This window comes from Ambystoma mexicanum, chromosome 3p, assembly GCF_040938575.1.
Source record: "Ambystoma mexicanum isolate Mex_15411 chromosome 3p, UKY_AmexF1_1, whole genome shotgun sequence".
Classification (NCBI taxonomy): domain Eukaryota; kingdom Metazoa; phylum Chordata; class Amphibia; order Caudata; family Ambystomatidae; genus Ambystoma; species Ambystoma mexicanum.
Window position 1 is genome coordinate 646,953,668 of NC_090925.1, and position 17,036 is coordinate 646,970,703.

The following is a 17,036-nucleotide window of genomic DNA, read 5'->3' on the forward strand; positions in this document are numbered from 1 at the left end:
CACCTCACCGTAAGTATCGAATGCTGAGCGCTACTGTTCCTCAAGTATAGAATATTGAGCACCACCTCACCGTAAGTATTGCATGCTGAGCACCACTGTTCCTCAAGTATAGAATATTGAGCACCACCTCACCGTAAGTATTGAATGCTGAGCGCCACTGTTCCTCAAGTATAGAATATTGAGCACCACCTCACCGTAAGTATTGAATGCTGAGCACTACTGTTCCTCAAGTATAGAATATTGAGCACCACCTCACCGTAAGTATTGCATGCTGAGCACCACTGTTCCTCAAGTATAGAATATTGTGCACCACCTCACCGTAAGTATTGAATGCTGAGCGCCACTGTTCCTCAAGTATAGAATATTGAGCACCACCTCACCGTAAGTATTGAATGCTGAGCACTACTGTTCCTCAAGTATAGAATGCTGATTACGACTACCCCTCAATTGTCAAATTCTGAGGACCGCAGTCCCTCGATTTGTGTATGCCAAGAACCACCACCACTCAAAGATTCAATGCTGATCACTTGTGGGTTTTGTTAAGTGCCACATATGAGCCCAAACGGTTGCATTTGAGTAAATCTAGAAGAATGGAAATTACATATGAGGCGAGACACACAGCTTGTGGGTGTTGTTTGGTTAGTTACTCACCCATTGTCTGCCCATGGGCATGCTAATATGTATGCCCGTTCCGACCCACCACCTTCCCACTCCGCCCAAAACACATCCTTCTCGGATCTCTTTGCGCTTTTGCTCTCAAGCAGTCAAATCAAACTTTGGCCTGCCAGAGTAATGTCTAAGCAGTCTGTTGAGAGTTAATGCCTTAAATGCAGCTGTAAATGGCTGCTAGTGTAATCAAAACGTTGTAATAAAAATGTCTTAACCAAGTGTGACTTCAGCCACTTGATTTATAACTACTCCTTGCACAGAAGTCCTGCTGAAAAATGGCAAGGACAAAACCACTTGTTTTTGCTTGTGGCATTAGATAGCATTTGCCAGGTTCTGTCATCATATGCCCAGGTAATCAGTCCATTTAGCAGCTGTTGTCATTTTATGGCCAGGTAGCACCATTATATGAGGGCCTAGCAAATGCCAATGTCATATCCACACAAAAGTCCAAACTGTTGGCTTTGCCAATGCTTGTTTTCAGTTGAAGTGGACCACAATACAACTCCCAGAAAACTGTAGGTCGTGAAATAAAGGTAAAACATGTAAATGTACTGTCCTCAAGGCACAGAACATGAATGAGTTCTACACAAGGCATTCTGGGAAAGACAATGAGGCAACTAAATGTCTCTCAAAAAGTCACACTTTTCGCGTGTGACACTGACATCACGTGCCCAACTGCGCACCCCACTGCGCTCCCACCGCCCGCTGCGCAGGAATAGCAGCAACCGAACAGACCCAAAATAACCAGCGCTCCTGTCAGAGTTAATTGTTGTGGGGGGCCTTGTCAGAGGAGGCTGCGCTTTTTTTTCTGAACGAGGTCATGGCAGAAGTGAGTAGCGATCGGGTTGCAAGTCAGGCATAATGTGCGCCCTTTGCTGTAAACTGACGCAGCAGACAATGCACGCCATGCCTAGGGCCTCTCAAACAATGAGGCTCCCACATTCCTGAGCACTCATGCTGCCGGAAATGGAAATGTCGTGGTGATAACAGAGGGGGCCGTCACCGTGCTTACTCGTGCAGTGTCACGGCCCTTTGTGGGTAACACGCTGGCAATACGTTCATCACCTCTTTTATAGCGCACGCCACACAGTGAGAAATGCACCAACATCATTGGCTGTTCTTTTATGGAATTTTAGCTCCATGAGAGCTCAGGTGTTGGAAAGACTAATGGCAAGTCAGGGGTGGAACGTCCCAGACACATCCGAAGGAACCCCTCAACGCCTGTTCTGAGCAGCATTTGGGGGACGTGGAAACAGGTGCACTGAACGTGCCTTCCTCATAGTGCACAAAGCATGTGAAGGGGGTTCGGCGTTCCCCACTGGCCGAGCGCTCTCTAGGTACTCTGACTGTTGGAAATGTTGTCTTCCACTATGGCTCAGGTCTGGAACTTGGGCCCAGGGACATTATCAGGCTGTAATGCCCCAATTAATCTCAGGGTGTATTGCTTAGTTACTGTTTCTAGATCTCTTAATGGTACACAGTTAGACTATAGGCCAGGGTGATACTGCGAGGTGCCAGGTTACATTCAGATACCATCTGAGTTTTGCCGAAATAATCCCAAAAGTTGGCAATATTATTAAAGTGTGGTTTAATATTGCAGCCAGCTGCTCTTACAGTGATGGACAATGTACTAACTGGCTTAATGTGCTGCTCACATGCATGCTAGTCTATAGCCTCCCCTAGTTTCCACATTGCTACACCCATTTCCACAGTGCCATGCCAGTTTCACTCTGCCAATTAAGAGCATATTCGAGGCACACCATTACCCAGAACACTAGTTTGCCAGTTTCATGTTGCCAGACAATTACTGCCCGTTTGTCATTGTACTTCCCCAACACGTGCCATGCCAATTGTGCATTGCCTTCAACACATTGTCATGTCAGTTTCAGCAGAGCCAGGCCCATTTCAGAGTGTACAAGTTAACAATATTTTCCCACCATATAATTGCCCAGAATATTAAAATGATACTTTCATATTAACTTCCAGAAAATTAGTATGCCCGTTTTCATTGCCCCAGAAAACTATCATGCCAGTTAATGATTGCCACACATGATTACCACAAAAGAGTTTCACCCTGCCTTTGAAACAATGTATGTCCCAACTGGTCGTGCCAGTTTCGCACTCCCCCAGTTAAGCAACTTGTCATGTCACTGTATTTCCCCAAACATGAGACAAACATGAAAAGCATGGGCGTGAAGGAGACACCCCCTTTGTCTGTGCAGAGGCTTAGGTGCTTAGGCCAGGGACATGGGCTGCAGCAGGTTTGAGGCACCGCTAAAGACTGTACCCTGCCATGTACACATGTGCAGCACAGTGCATTGTTTCGGGGAGCTACAGAGGGTGTCATTGGTTGCAATCTCATTACGTGCAAACAACGGCAATTGCTTCGTTAGGCTCGTATTTGGTGAGCTTGAAACGCGTGCTGTGCTGACGCTTATTTAAATTAGTTCTACAGCACTCCCCAATCCTGCTGGTTTAATCTAGTGCTGTACATAAGGCAACCTGCAATTTAACAAATACAAATACAACTGACATCAATGTGAATTAAAGCACTGAGGGAGCATCTTGGGAAAATACATCATTCTAACAAAGTTTGAACATGCCTACCCTAGTGACCTTTCCATGGGACGTACCTTTAGTTACATGTCCCATTTCCCTGCATGCAAATCCCAATAGAAATCAACTCACTGACATCACCACATGCAGTACCTATTAACTTCCAAAGTGTATTCCCCACAACTAACGCTGTCCCAACTACAGTGCCACAGCCATCAAAACACAGATTCTTCAAGGTATTCATTTTGTTTATCTATTTATAAAGCACCAAAGCCTGCAAGCATCAGGGCGCTATATGTACACATCAGAGTAAAAAAGACAGGACAACATGTAGTTCCGGGAGAAGGGGGCAACCAATCAGGTCGATAGCATCTGTAGCATCAGTCAAATAAGTATGTCTTTAGCTGCTTCCCAAGCACCTGCTGTCTAGTTTCCGGGCTTCTTGTTAGAGGCAGGGAGCTCCAAGCTTGGGCTGCGAGTATGTGGAAAAATCGGCTCAAGCCTCTGCATTTTGTGATCCTTGGTACAGTCAGCATGCCCCCAGTACTGGCGCAGAGTTGTCTGGAAGGGACATATGGTTTCATTTTTTTTCCTTTAGTTATGTAGGGGCATTTCCATGAATGCATCTATGGGTCAAAGTGAGTGCTTTGAAACGTATGCTAGTGGACACAGCTAACCAATGCATTTTTTTTTCTGGCACCCAGAATGTGTTCCCTCTTGGGGATGTCACAGATGACATGCACAGCTTTATTCTGTACTATCTGTAGTTTTGTAATGCTACAGAGGTTGGCGTTGCAGTAATCCAGGCGAGTCACAATGATTGCCCTGCCAACATCGTCCGATTATTTTATGACAAAAGAGGTTTGGCCTGCCTGAGTACTTTTAGATGGTATTGTGTGCTGCTGACTACGCCATCAACATGTGTCTCGGAACTCAAAGCGGAATTCAAGTATAATCCAAGTGTTTTTACTTTGTCTTTCATTTTTATGTGGGTGTTTTCGATGCTCATGTGACAGTACTCTGAACTAAGTTTGGTTCTAGCTTGTTTTGTACCAAAGATCATCAGTTCTGTTTAATATGGTTTCAAGCACATTGAGTTCCGGGTCATCCAGTAATTTATCAGGCTGTAGATGTAGTTGTGCTCTGCCAAGTCAAGTTTGTGGTTTCTGCTGAGTTCCCTGAGGAGCTCAGTATCATCCGCGTAGTTAGAAAAAGGAATGTTTAAAGACATCGAGAGATCACAGAGGGGCTTGATATAGAAGTTCAACATTGTGGGGGATATGCAGGCTCCCTGTGGGACAACATAATGTACTGATTCGGATAGTGAGGCTGCCTCACCCAGGAAGAGTCTCGATTTCCTATTGCCAAGAAATGAACTGATCCAGTTAATTGCTGCTTTGGAGCATTGGCCAAAGGCGCGCAGGCAGTCCAGAAGGCAGGTGTGCTCAAGCAGGTCGAAGGCCGTGTATAAGTCTAAGATTATTAATAGGCCTGATTCACCTTCATCCAGGGTGATCAGCATGTGGGTTTCTAAGTCCACTAGTGTGGTCTCTGTGCCATGGAATGTACAGACACCAGATTGCTTTTGGTGGAGGATATTGGTATTTTCCAAATGTTGTTAAAGATGTATTGGGGCAATCTTGTCAATATCTTTTAACAAGAAAAGTGTTTTAGTGATCAGGTGCAAGTTACTCAGGTTATTTTGATCTGGACCGAGTTTCTTAGGAAGAGGGGTGACTACTACATGTTTAAGACTATCGGTGACATTTCCATGACTAAAAGAGGAGTTCACGAATAACACCAAAAAAGAGGTAAAGATGTTTGGATTTTGTAAAGTAATTTTCTATGGTAAAATCTCCCCAGAGCATGATGTAGGATGCATTGATTTCAGATATTTAAGCATCTCTTCTTCTGATACATGTGAAAAGGACAAATGATAGGTTTGCTGGACTTTGCTTTGTGTGTTTGGATGCAAGTGAGTGGTATATTGCTTCAGTGAATCAGAAATCTATGAGAGAGTTGATGCAATTTTGTTTGCGAAAGTTTGCTGTACCCTACTGCAATCCTCATTCCTAGTTATGAACTGCTGAGGTTGTAGTTTCGGTTTCTCGAAGCTCTGATAGATTTCAAATAATTTCTTTGAGTAATTTTCTGCAGACTCGATTTAATTATTTTAGGCATTCTTTTTAGCCTCCTAGGTTTTTGTTTATGTGCATGTTGCATTTGTTTCCACACCCCCTTGCTTTCACAAGCAGAGTTTCTTCCCAGATCCATTCAAGCTGTCTTTTCTTTATTTTTGTCTGAGACGAAGCAGGTGTATACCAAGATTGTTTACAATTTTTATCTCTGAAGTTTTTAGTTTTAGCAGAGCAACTCTGTCCAGGAAACACATAATTTTGAGATTGTAAGTGCTAACTAGTATTTCTAGAGGACCCGAAACATGAGTGAGCTCCACTATCTGTTTAAGGCATGTTTCAAGATCTCCTAAATTAATTATTTTCAGGTTTCTGCTAGTTATTTTATTTAGGCAGAGGATGTATTTTTAGGCAGAGGTAGCAACAGGTGTCAGCAGCAGCTAGCTCAGTCATGCCAAGGGAGATGGCTTAGCAAATTTGACTACTGCTTCAGCTTTCTGGGACCCGACTAAGCCTATGTAAATGTGATTTTGATGCAGATTGAAATGTGTCAAATGGTAAGACTGGTAGGAAATTACTCTAGTTCTACCCTATCATTTAAACTGCACATGTGAGACTAGGAGGTGGTCTGTAATTCTGAGTGAGCTTTTTGCAGAACCAGGGAGAAGTTCCTTAATCCATCTGATAACTAAGTATCCACAAGATCTTGTGGCCCTGCACCAGAGTTGACATCGACAATATTGACTGCTTTTAAGTCCTCTCCCTTCACTTCCCACTTTCCTTGATGGACACAGTCACCTTCCATCCCATTTACAGACCACCCACACCCAACATCACCATCATTGAAGACTTCATTGACCTGGTCACACCCATGTCCCATATGCCTGCCAACAACATATTCCTAGGCAACTTCAACCTCCCAGGCAAGAAGGCCACCAAACCGAAGAAGGAAGCTCTCCTCAGCCTTCTCAACACTCTCAACCTCACATAGCACATAAAAGACCCAACATACGAGAAATGTAACATCCTCAAGGTTATTTTCACCACACTTTCTTTGCTCCACTACAGCTCTCCTCTCCCACTTGACTGGTCTGACCACCTGGCTGTGCCTTTCAACATCCTGCACACCACCCCAATCAAGCATTCCCAGCAGAAACCCGTCAGACAAACCTCCAGGTCCTTCTAGAACAAGCCGGCGGAAGCCCTCATTGAAAACCTTGGCAACCTCCACCTTTCATGGACCAACCACCCCAACAAAATGGCAACACTCTAGTGGAAGGACTTAACGCCACCCTCTCGGCCTCCATCGCCTGACATGCACCTCTTAAACAAAGCACCAGCAAACAAAAAACGCAGCCCCTGGGTACACAAAAGAACTGAACCTCAGCAAAAGAGTTATCAGGAAACAAGAGAAAACCTGGCACCGCTCCAGGACTGCATCTGAACTGGCGCTCCTCATGGAACTCGCAGCAACCCACCAACAACTAATCAACACAGCCAATACCTCCTACTATCAGAACACCATAGCAGAATCTGACAACAAAAGCAGAGCCCTCTTAAAGCAGTCAAGCACTGCGTAAACCCACTACTTGCCCCTGCCATACCACACTCCATCGAAAAATCCACTGGCATCAACATCTTCTTCATTAAGACAATCAGCAAGACTCAACAGCACATACACACCAGCTCTGCATCCACAGACCCACCTCATGTCCCTCCTCACAAAATCTCCACACCCTGGACAATATTCAAGAAACTCTCGACAGAGGACCTGGTAGAAACCCTGGCCAACCTCAAAGACACATTGTATACAGATGACATCCTCCCAGCATCCATCCTCAAGACCCTCCCTGCAAAAGCTGTCCTTCCCTACTTGTAGACTCTCATCAGCTCCCTAACTCAAGGCACCTTCCTATCGACCCTAAAAACAGGACAACTCCTCGCTCTACTAAAAAGACCCACTCTGGATCCTGGCAACCTAGGTAACTATCGCCCCAACACCCATCTTCCCTTCCTAGGTAAGCTGATTGAGAATGCGGTGGCTGCAAAACTGCAGCAAAACATCAACACCAGCAATCTCCTCCAAACCTACCAATCCAGGTTGAGACTCAGATGGTGCACAGAGACAGCAACCATACAGGTGGTCGACAACACCCTCAACATCCTTCATGATGGCCCCCCTGCATACTGGTTCTACTCAACCTTTTGGCTGCTTTCGACACAGTAGACCAACAGGCTCTTACGGACACCCTTCATGTATGTATGGGGATCAGCAAGCTTGTCGGACACTGGTTCAAGTTCTACCCTGCCAACCACCAGCAGTTTGTTCAGGTGGACTCCTCTAGATCACCAATACTATCCATCACCTGTGGAGTCCTGAAGGGTGGTTCTATTCTCTCCCCAGTGATATTCAATGTATACATGGAGCCAATGGGAGCCCTCCTAGCCACACACAACATCCACATCCACCAATAGGCTGATGACATACAGCTATACCTTAATCAAGGACATCCATAGGCTCAAAACCTGACTCTCGCTGATCCAGTCAACAACACCGAATACCCAGACATACAGACCTGGCTATCAACCATGAACAATGAGGGCTTCACACTCTAGCTCACTTCCTGCCCCAAGTCCCTCTGGTTCCAAATAAAAAACACCTCTCCTTCAAAACACACATAGCTAAGAAAGCTCAGACAGCTTGGTATCAGCTCTCCCTCCTGTGGAAAGTCAAGCCCTTCCTCTCGCTGGACAGCTTTAGATCCACTGTTCAAGCACTGATTCTATCCTACTGGATGGGGCAATGCACTCCTCCATGGTCTCCCGCCGTCCTCCCTTATTCCCCTGAGAAGTGTCCTACACACACTGCACACTACATCAATGGTCTATGCAGATACGACCACATCATTCTGGCTCTCATTGACCTTCACTGACTCCCACTGCACGCACAAATCACCTTGAAGTCTTGCTGTATCATCTATAAGGCAGTCACCCTCATGTCTCCCAGCTACCTCACTGAGAAACTCAGCATATCTGGTGGACAGGACACCACCAGAAGCCAGGACACGTGCAGACTTGAAATCCACTGCTCCAAAAAAAGGAAAGGACCATAACACAAACCTTCTCTGCCTACAACCCAAGACTGTGGAACCTTCTCCCCCTCAGCATCAGACTCGCCCCCACACTCTTACAATTCAGAAAAAAACTCAACATCCGCCTCTTCAGGGAATCTCTCCTCCTCAACACCCAGGACATCTCGTTGCCCCTCACGCCACCTGACTCACTAGATGCTGCCTGCTCCTCTCCTGCCCACCACCCGGTACAGCTGTACTCCTCCTATGTGCCCCTCTGTCTCCTACCCACGAGGAATATCTGTTGTGCTGTTACCTCTGAAAAGTGCTCTGTTATGCATCTGTAATGTTGTATAACTTTGTAAAGCATTCCGTTATGTATCTATATTATTGTATATCTCTGTAAAGTGCTCTGTTGCTTCTCGAAGCTAGGTCCGTGCTAAATAAATACCATAATGATAATAATAGTTACTCTTCATCTGAATGTGACACCTGCTGAGGGTGAGATAGTCCGAACCTTTTAAAAGTCTAGTAATAAAATTATGTGGGAAATTCTGTTTCTGAAAGTGAGAGGTGCTAATTATAGACCACTGTCACATTGTTCCATGCCAAAAGACACAATCCACATGCGTGCCTTGCTGTGACAGCCTCCTGGCATCCCCAACAGCCGGTTTGCAGTGTCAGCTGGGCAGTTCCAAAAGTCACACGTGCATTCCAGAACACAGCTTTTGGAGCTTAAAATTTCAACAATCAGAGGTAACCTTTTAACCATCTGCACCTCTGGTTAAAAAAATCATAATTGTGCACCTGGGCAATCTGGTAAAAGATTAACATCTAAATATAAGCCATATTGTTTTTTTCTGTCATGGTGGCAGCTGAGATTGCACAATTATAGAGCCAGAGGCGTTTGATTCCATTTATTGTCAATTTGGTGACCAGTGACTCATTCATGAAAGGGCTTGTGCGTATTAAGCTTGATGGAGTGGTACAAACCATATTGGGTCCAGCCCAAGAAACCCTCTGTATGTTCCCCCTGACAAGGGCTGCCACCTTATTACAGAGGACAGGACCATTCTTTGGGAGGTCCACTGAGAACAGTGTTTCAAGGACAGTCCAGTCATTACAGTGGCCACCTCAAACCAGGGTGCTTAAAACTGTAGTCCTTTTAAAGTGAGCAAAGAGAGGAAGGGGACAGAGTTAGAATATCCAAAGAGTGAACTTCAGTCCAGAGGGATCTAACCATCTTGGATTTTTCCAAGGCTCCCACACTTTCTGTCCCCCCTCCACACTTCTTGGATATGCACCAGAGAGCATTAGAAGGCAAAGGGCACATGCTACAGCAGTTAGTATTGGACCCTTAAAAAACGGATTGTTGTGTATCAATCCACCATAGTACTTTGCCTATATAAAGGAAGGGACCATCCCATGAGTTGAATTATCTTTGGACAGGAGGATTCACCAGAACATGGTTGGGAATGCAGTCTACTTCAAAGTCCTCTGCCAGAGAGGTGAACTTAAATGAAGAGGACCCTGCAAGTGCTCTCCGCAAACCTTCCTGATGGGAAGGGCAGTAGAAAGGACCTACCTTGTCCATGTGGCCTTGGACTGTGTCACCCAGTACGCAAAGCACTGATAAAGTGACCCCTGGCTCTCCCTTCATCACCAAACCACCTTGACTCCAATTCAGGAACCTTCGACGCCGACCAAGCTGCTCCAGGGAAACCTCGATACTTGACCACCTGCGCATCTCCAAGTTGCACTCGATGCTGAACCCCAAAGCTCCACTTCCTCCTCACCTGAGATACACTGAGTAGCATTGAGTTCCTAACTTGCCACCACCCAGCCTCGTCGAGCTCCAAGCCGTTGCCTCTGCAGTGCCATCACACCTTTTTGAGTCTGTTCTGCCCACTCACTGCCGAACGCAAGCCTCTGATCTTTCGCACCCGAGGCAGCTTCCTGGTGCAATCTCAATAAATGAAGAGGAATCGAGCAAGTCACACCAATACAACAACGCAATGGCAAAAGGGAAGTTTGATAACATTGTACTTAATTAAAACCCCAGATAATAAAACTCACCAGATAAGAACTTCTTCTGCATTAATAAAACTATTATCAACATTTCAACAGTTTCTCCCTCTTATAGTCTAATGAAGCCATAGCAGTGGACAATGTCTTGCGCTGAACATTCTAGATAATGATAATGTATTTGTATTTGAAAATCATAATGAATGTGTCTTTATTAGAAACAGGAAAAGATGATAAATTATGCATTAGAATCTTAGTAGCAAAATGGTTACATAGAACAGTGATCGAGAAGGCTGGCGACAAACACCACACTGCAAACACAGTACAATACGTGGCACGTTCTAATTCTAGATTTAGAATTTGGCATTTAGATAAGTCTCTTGATTACACCCAAGCTAGGGACTAAGATGCACCATTGCCCGGTGCTAGAAAAGCTAAGGGCCAACAGCCCCGCCACCCGAGAAGTCAAACATTTCCACTCAAAGGTCATACTTTTGATAGTGGAAAGAGGGACATCATACATCCTGGAGTTCAACATGCCCCACAGATACTCTATCCAACAGTGTCATAAAACTCGGGGTAAAAAAAAAAACATTATTTATTTAGTGATACCATTCTCAAGTCCCAAAACGTTTAAAAAAAGTGGCTTGTCATTTTGAAATTGGAGAAACCAATTTCAATTCATATCATCAGTTCCTAGCACATCTTGTTTAACAAATTGGTGTTTTTCGCATTTCAGAAAATGAAAAGCTTGCGAGCCCATAAACTAGCAAGCGGTCCCCGAGAGCTAATATTGGAACAACTCGTCCATCAACCCCATGCCTGTTCTTCAAGATGACACCGCCACCCGCCCCTGGGGAGGGTGTGCAAGAGAGTGGTTCGCACTCGACAAGCTTGAACGGCAGCAACATCATGAACACATCCAGCCATTGCACTGAGATAAATTAGAAAGAGAAAGCGGACATTAAACCGAGGGCTCATAATAATGTAACAATTATTTAGCATTTATATAGCGCTACGAACCCTCAGGCATCTGAGCACTGCTTATTATTACCCACGGTGTGTGGTGCTCATTTATCGGCCTTGGAAGGATGAAAGTCTGAGTTTGACGCTGCTGGCATTCCAACCTCTCCCCTTAGCAATGCTTTTTGACTCGAGGCTCGCTGTAATTCATTTGCTGGCATCTGGTACGCGTACGCGTTGCTTTCCCCTGTTTGTGCGATTTCCTTCAACCTCTGCATATTACGCACACGGATGGAGTGCCATTTATTTGGCTTCCAAGGAACTTAAGAACGCTCCGCCCTTCTAGGCAGAATACCGGTTTCCCCTTATTTTATTTCTTGGGAATGCTCAGAGAGCCGTCTGAAGTTGCAGCTACGGCTTTAGTAGAGAACTACACCAGACTCTGCGGACTTGCCGCCACCATTTCCTGAATTTTTCGACTATGGTTGGAGATATCGACTCCTGTCTACCAATCCATCGAGATCTTTCGATTATCCGCAGTCTAGTCCAGTACCATGTAAAGGGTCCCCGCAAAGCAATTGTTTTTGGGTCCAGAAGAAGGCTTCGATCGTAGAATTTAAGACACCAGCCGAAACGTCAATCAACTAAACGGAGAAGTTGCCTGAGATTTTTACTGGGCACTTATATAATGGTGATACCATATAAGGACTTGTAACACAATGTAGACTGTTGTCAGCGTAGGTCCTTATGACGGAGACCCGTAGACAGATTCATGTCCTATGTTGAGCTGGCAAATAGTGGTCTTCCGTCTCACTCTTTGTACAGTCTCAACCCATTTACATAGTGCTCAAGTGATACAATTTATGTTATGAACCTATGGGACTTCACAACAATTATGTGTCGGTATGATTCACATCATTGTGTGTTTGATCTATTTTAATTTTTATGTTATGTTTTCTTGTTACTTTGTTCTTGGTTTTTAACGTTCATAATTGATTATATGTATTAACACATGAATCACACTCAATGATATAAAATGTGTTTATGTGAAACAAAATGTTTGAATGAAATATGAACATTTATGTTTTGAAAAAATGTCAAAGGTTTAGACTGATTCTTTTGTCAGCTATTTAAGCTTTTCGGATAATTGATATATCCCATAGGCTTTTACTTTATGACCTAATTAAAATACAGGTCTTCAGTCTTTCCTGTTTTTCCTTGGGCTCGGATGGAGGAACTCCCCACCATAGCCCAAGCTTTAGATATGTTTCGAAGTAGTTTCTTCATTTGAAACTTGTTGATATATATTGGGAACCCACCCTTGGTTTATGTGGGATTCCAACCTGCATCAGCAGGTTCTGCACAGATGTCAAAGCGGGCGCTCTACTCGCGGTGCTATCATCTGTTGGTGAAAGCTAAACAATATCGAGGAGAACTGGGTTGAGGCCAGCTGAGCAGGAGTGTTGCTTCATTCTCAGACAATCCAAGACCTCGCCCTAGCTCATTAGGAATGGACATTTAGTCACAAATCTTCCTTTAGATCCATCGCTGAAATTCCCCAGAGAACCAGTGGGAGAGCGCCTATTATAACAGAAATAGAGAAGGGACCAAAGGCAAGTGGGTGTCAGATTTGCGTTCTTGATTTACAATCTCCTCTGACATGTAAGATAAGGGAGAGCCACCTGATGGGAACCATGCAGGACTGCATCTGAATCATATGTAGATTAGGCTGTCCTCATCGTGCCTTCAGCAGTCCTCCTTAAAGGCACCCCCCCCTTTTCATGACAAGAAACAATTTCAGAAATGACTGCAATCATATCTCCCGAGTAATCCCAATCCCCCTCCCTCCGCATCTCCCTGTTGTTACTTTAATGTGTCGTAACTTAGCAACCATATGCATGCTGTGACAAACTGTTCAATTGTGTGTAATTTGGGCGAAAATATGTGTAACAATGCCATTTATGCTTCTAATCCGCGTACAGGGCTCTGGTACCATGTTCAACACATGGTTTGCACCGCAACACGACTGCCTTTGATATAATAACATCAATAAGTCCATGTTTGGTTGTCAGGGGTTATACGGGTGGTGGGATACAGAAGATTTTGAGGGGATTCTGTTACTGGTGTTTACTGCCCAATCTCTTTGTTGTTTTTTAAAGGGATACTCAAAGCGCGGGGTCAGGTGACTCTAAAAGTGTGACAGTATGGTGCCACTCGCACTCATAGTGCAAGTAATATGTTCTCTGACATGTAATCATGCCGTTTCTCCAAATGGGCTATGAGTGAAAAAGGTTGCTCATTTAAGGCTTGCAGACGGGCCATCTTCATCTTAGGTTTGTTTCAAGGACGACTTGAGGAGAACTATCTCCGGTTCCGGAAGCACCTCAAAACCTTCCTCTTTGCTTCTGCTTTCTCCCCTCCTCTCCCCTGCTGAATTCCTTGCTGAAACAGCACTGGTTACCTGGCCAGCCTCTGATTTCGGGCCCAGGTCCCCTCCCCCGCCAGTTACACACCTGCACTGCCTCCCTGGCAACCCTTGCACTCGGTTTCTGTATCCTAACAGTCCCCGAACATCACTTGACACCTGATGTCTGCACTTACCTCTGCACTTGTGTCGTATCCTGGTTGTGGTGTGACTTGTGGGTATTGCGTTTGGCACAAATATTGGCGCGAGCAGGTTGAGCTGGGTATGTGTGCGCGTGTCGCATGTGGGCTTGCAGGGTTTGTTGTTGTTTGGTGTGGAATGTTTAGAATGATGGTGGCAGTTGGCATGAGCGGAGGTGGCCTTGTGGTGTGGGGAATACAGTGTCTCTGTCGTTCCCATTTGAGCTGTCTGTCCTGGAAGTACAGCCTGGCGTGGAACAATAAAGCTTACCTTATAATCTATGGACGTGTCGGCTTCCATTACATCACTGGCGACGAGGACTTTCAACAGGCCACAGTGCTGTCGCCGCTGCTGAAGGGGGCGGCTGGGGACGAGACACTCCCCTCCACGTGTTGTTCCCCACACCCCAAGCATGTTGAAGCCATCTATCAGCGCCAGAGATGCTGTCATGCCGTGTCGCCGGCCAGGATTCCATTTTGCTTTTGGCAGAGCTTGACTGATTGCTGTGGCAATGTCGAGTCTCACATTGTGTATGCTGGTGGACGTCTGTGATGTTTGCGGGCCTGCTCCCAGCACGGTTTGCTCTGTCTCAAGTTCCGGAGAGCTGGTGGTGGAGCGGGAGGCTCCCGCTGTCGGGGTCAATCAGCCGTGTTGTACAAATCCCAACGTCAGCTGGGTTGGCGAGCCTGCTTCCAGCACGGTTTGTCCTGTCTCTGGTTTCGGATCGATGATGCAGGAGCAGGATGCTCCCGCTGTCGTGGTCGTTTTTGGTTCCAGAAAGCTGGTAGTGGAGCAGGATGATCCTGCTGTCGGGGCCAATCAGCCCTTTTGTCCAGTGAAAAATGTGGAGGTTCGGTGTGCCTTTTCTGTTATGGACAATGAAAATACTGAGGCGGACGTATGGAGTGGTCTTTCCAATTATTTCCCGTTGGAGGCGATTTCTCGGAACAATGGGACTATTTGTTTCCGGACATGAGTGGTGGTGTCCAGTCACATGATGTCGAAGTGTTGTTGAGGGGCGTTCAAGTGCAGGTACTTCCTGTCTCAGCAAGTATATGGACGCGGGAGCAACATGACCCAGTAGGTGTATGGACGCCGGAGCGACGTGATCAAGCTGCGTTGCCCCAAGGATTTCCAACAGAGGTGGAGACTGTGGGAGGACTGTCAAGAGGTGTGCTTCTGTCAGCTTGTCGGATGCTCATGGAACGGTTCCTGTCAGAAGTAAGTTGGCTTTGTTGTCAGTTGGTGCGACCTGCTACTCTACGGATGGTGGAGTTCGAAACTGCGATTCAACCTGTTGGTGTATTCTTCAGGCCGCGAAAGAGTTTGACCCGGACTTGGTGGGGTTTTCGGTCAACTTGGAAGGATTATCCTTGAAGGAACTGTGATTGTATATTTGGGTGTGACTAATTTTAAGCGGTCATGTGTGTGGTTAAGGGGCGTGTGCATATGATGCGAGGTGTTTTTGGTGTGGCGTTGGTGTGCAGGATCTGAGGGTCGAGCTTTGTATTTATATGCGTTACTGTACGAGATCTTTTTGTAATCCAGTGAATGCAAAAGTTTGTGCTTTGAATTTTTGATTGGTAGCCTTTTTGTCTGCGGGGTAGTTCACTATACTCATCATTTTGAGTGTCTGATGGGGGATGACCGGTGCTTTTGTGGATTATTATACCATGTTTGTTGTGCATAATATTTTTTTTTTACAGGTACCTTAGGGGTTTATTGGACTTGAGGGCGATGGGCGCATTTGGGATAGTGGGCATAATGTTTTCTCTTGCAGGTTCATCGTGGGTTTAGTGGACTAAAGGGTGAAGGGCGCATTTGGGATAATATGCATAATGTTTTCTGTAACTGTTTGCACATGGTTATTCTCTTTATGGAGGAGGGTGCATTTGGGAGGATGTGTCATTATTTTTGTGATTATTATTTGCTGTTGGGGTGGCTTTTGCCATGGTCCTTTATGGGAAATGTGTTTTCTTGTAACCTATTCCGTGCCATTTTGGGGTGGGGGGGCGGTTCTGGTGGTGCAGGAGTGTGGTTTAATACTGTGTGGTGTGGGTGCTGTTTTCCGGTTTGGGCGGTTCCGGTGGTGCAGGAGTGTGGTTTAATACTGTGTGGTGTGGGTGCTGTTTTACGGTGCTGTTTCTTGGCATGTGTGTTACCGCTTCTTTTCCTGGTTTAGTTTTCTTGTAGTATCGGAGTTGTGGTGTGATTGTTTTGGTTGTTATTGGATTTTTGGTGACGGTTAGGTGCTGTTGTGGGTCATTAGGTAACAATGAGGTGCTGTTGAGGAGTTTAAATTGATAGTCAGGTATCGTCGTTTTTTTGTGGACATTATGGGACGGTGAGATACTGTTGGCGATAGTGGGAGACAGTGAGGTGCTGTCATTGGTTTCTGACGTAGTTAGGTGCTATGTTTTTGTTTCTCTTGGTTCTTTGGGGGCAGTTAGGTGCTGCGTTTTTGTTTTCTTCGTTCTTTGGGACAGTTAGGTGCTGCATTTCTTTTATTTTCTTGGTTCTTTGGGGCAGTTAGGTGCTGCGTTTTTGTTTCTCTTGGTTCTTTGGGGCAGTTAGGTGCTGCGTTTCTGTTTATCTTGTTTTTTTGGGGCAGTTTGGTGCTGCGTTTTTGTTTATCTTGGTTTTCTTGGGGCAGTTTGGTGCTGCGTTTGGTTTCTCTTGGCTCTGGTTTGTTTCCTTGATTTCTTCAGGGTTGTATTGTTTTCGTTTTGGATTTTCAGTGGGCATTCTCAGATTTGGCGGTCTTCAAGGAATGTTCCTTATGGTTTCTGGGGTTGTTTGGTTTCTCTATTTGGATGTTTGCCATTGTTCTGTATGGTCTGGTCGTGTTTTTTTCACTAGTTCAATGGCTGTATTGTTTTCGTTTTGGATTTTCTTTTTCAGGGGTGCGTTCTCGGAGTTGGGCGGTTTTAAAGGGGGATTTGTTTAAGTGTTTTCTAGTGGCTCTCAGAGTTGGGTTTTGAAGGATTTGGTTAAGTGTGTTTTCTAGTTGCT

General features: G+C 45.4%; 1 protein-coding gene across 5 annotated transcripts in view; it reads left to right on the forward strand.

The window, feature by feature from the left end:
• HTR4 (5-hydroxytryptamine receptor 4) overlaps window positions 1–17,036 on the forward strand; it is a 1,746,991-nt gene that overhangs the window by 453,165 nt on the left and 1,276,790 nt on the right. The window lies entirely within an intron of this gene.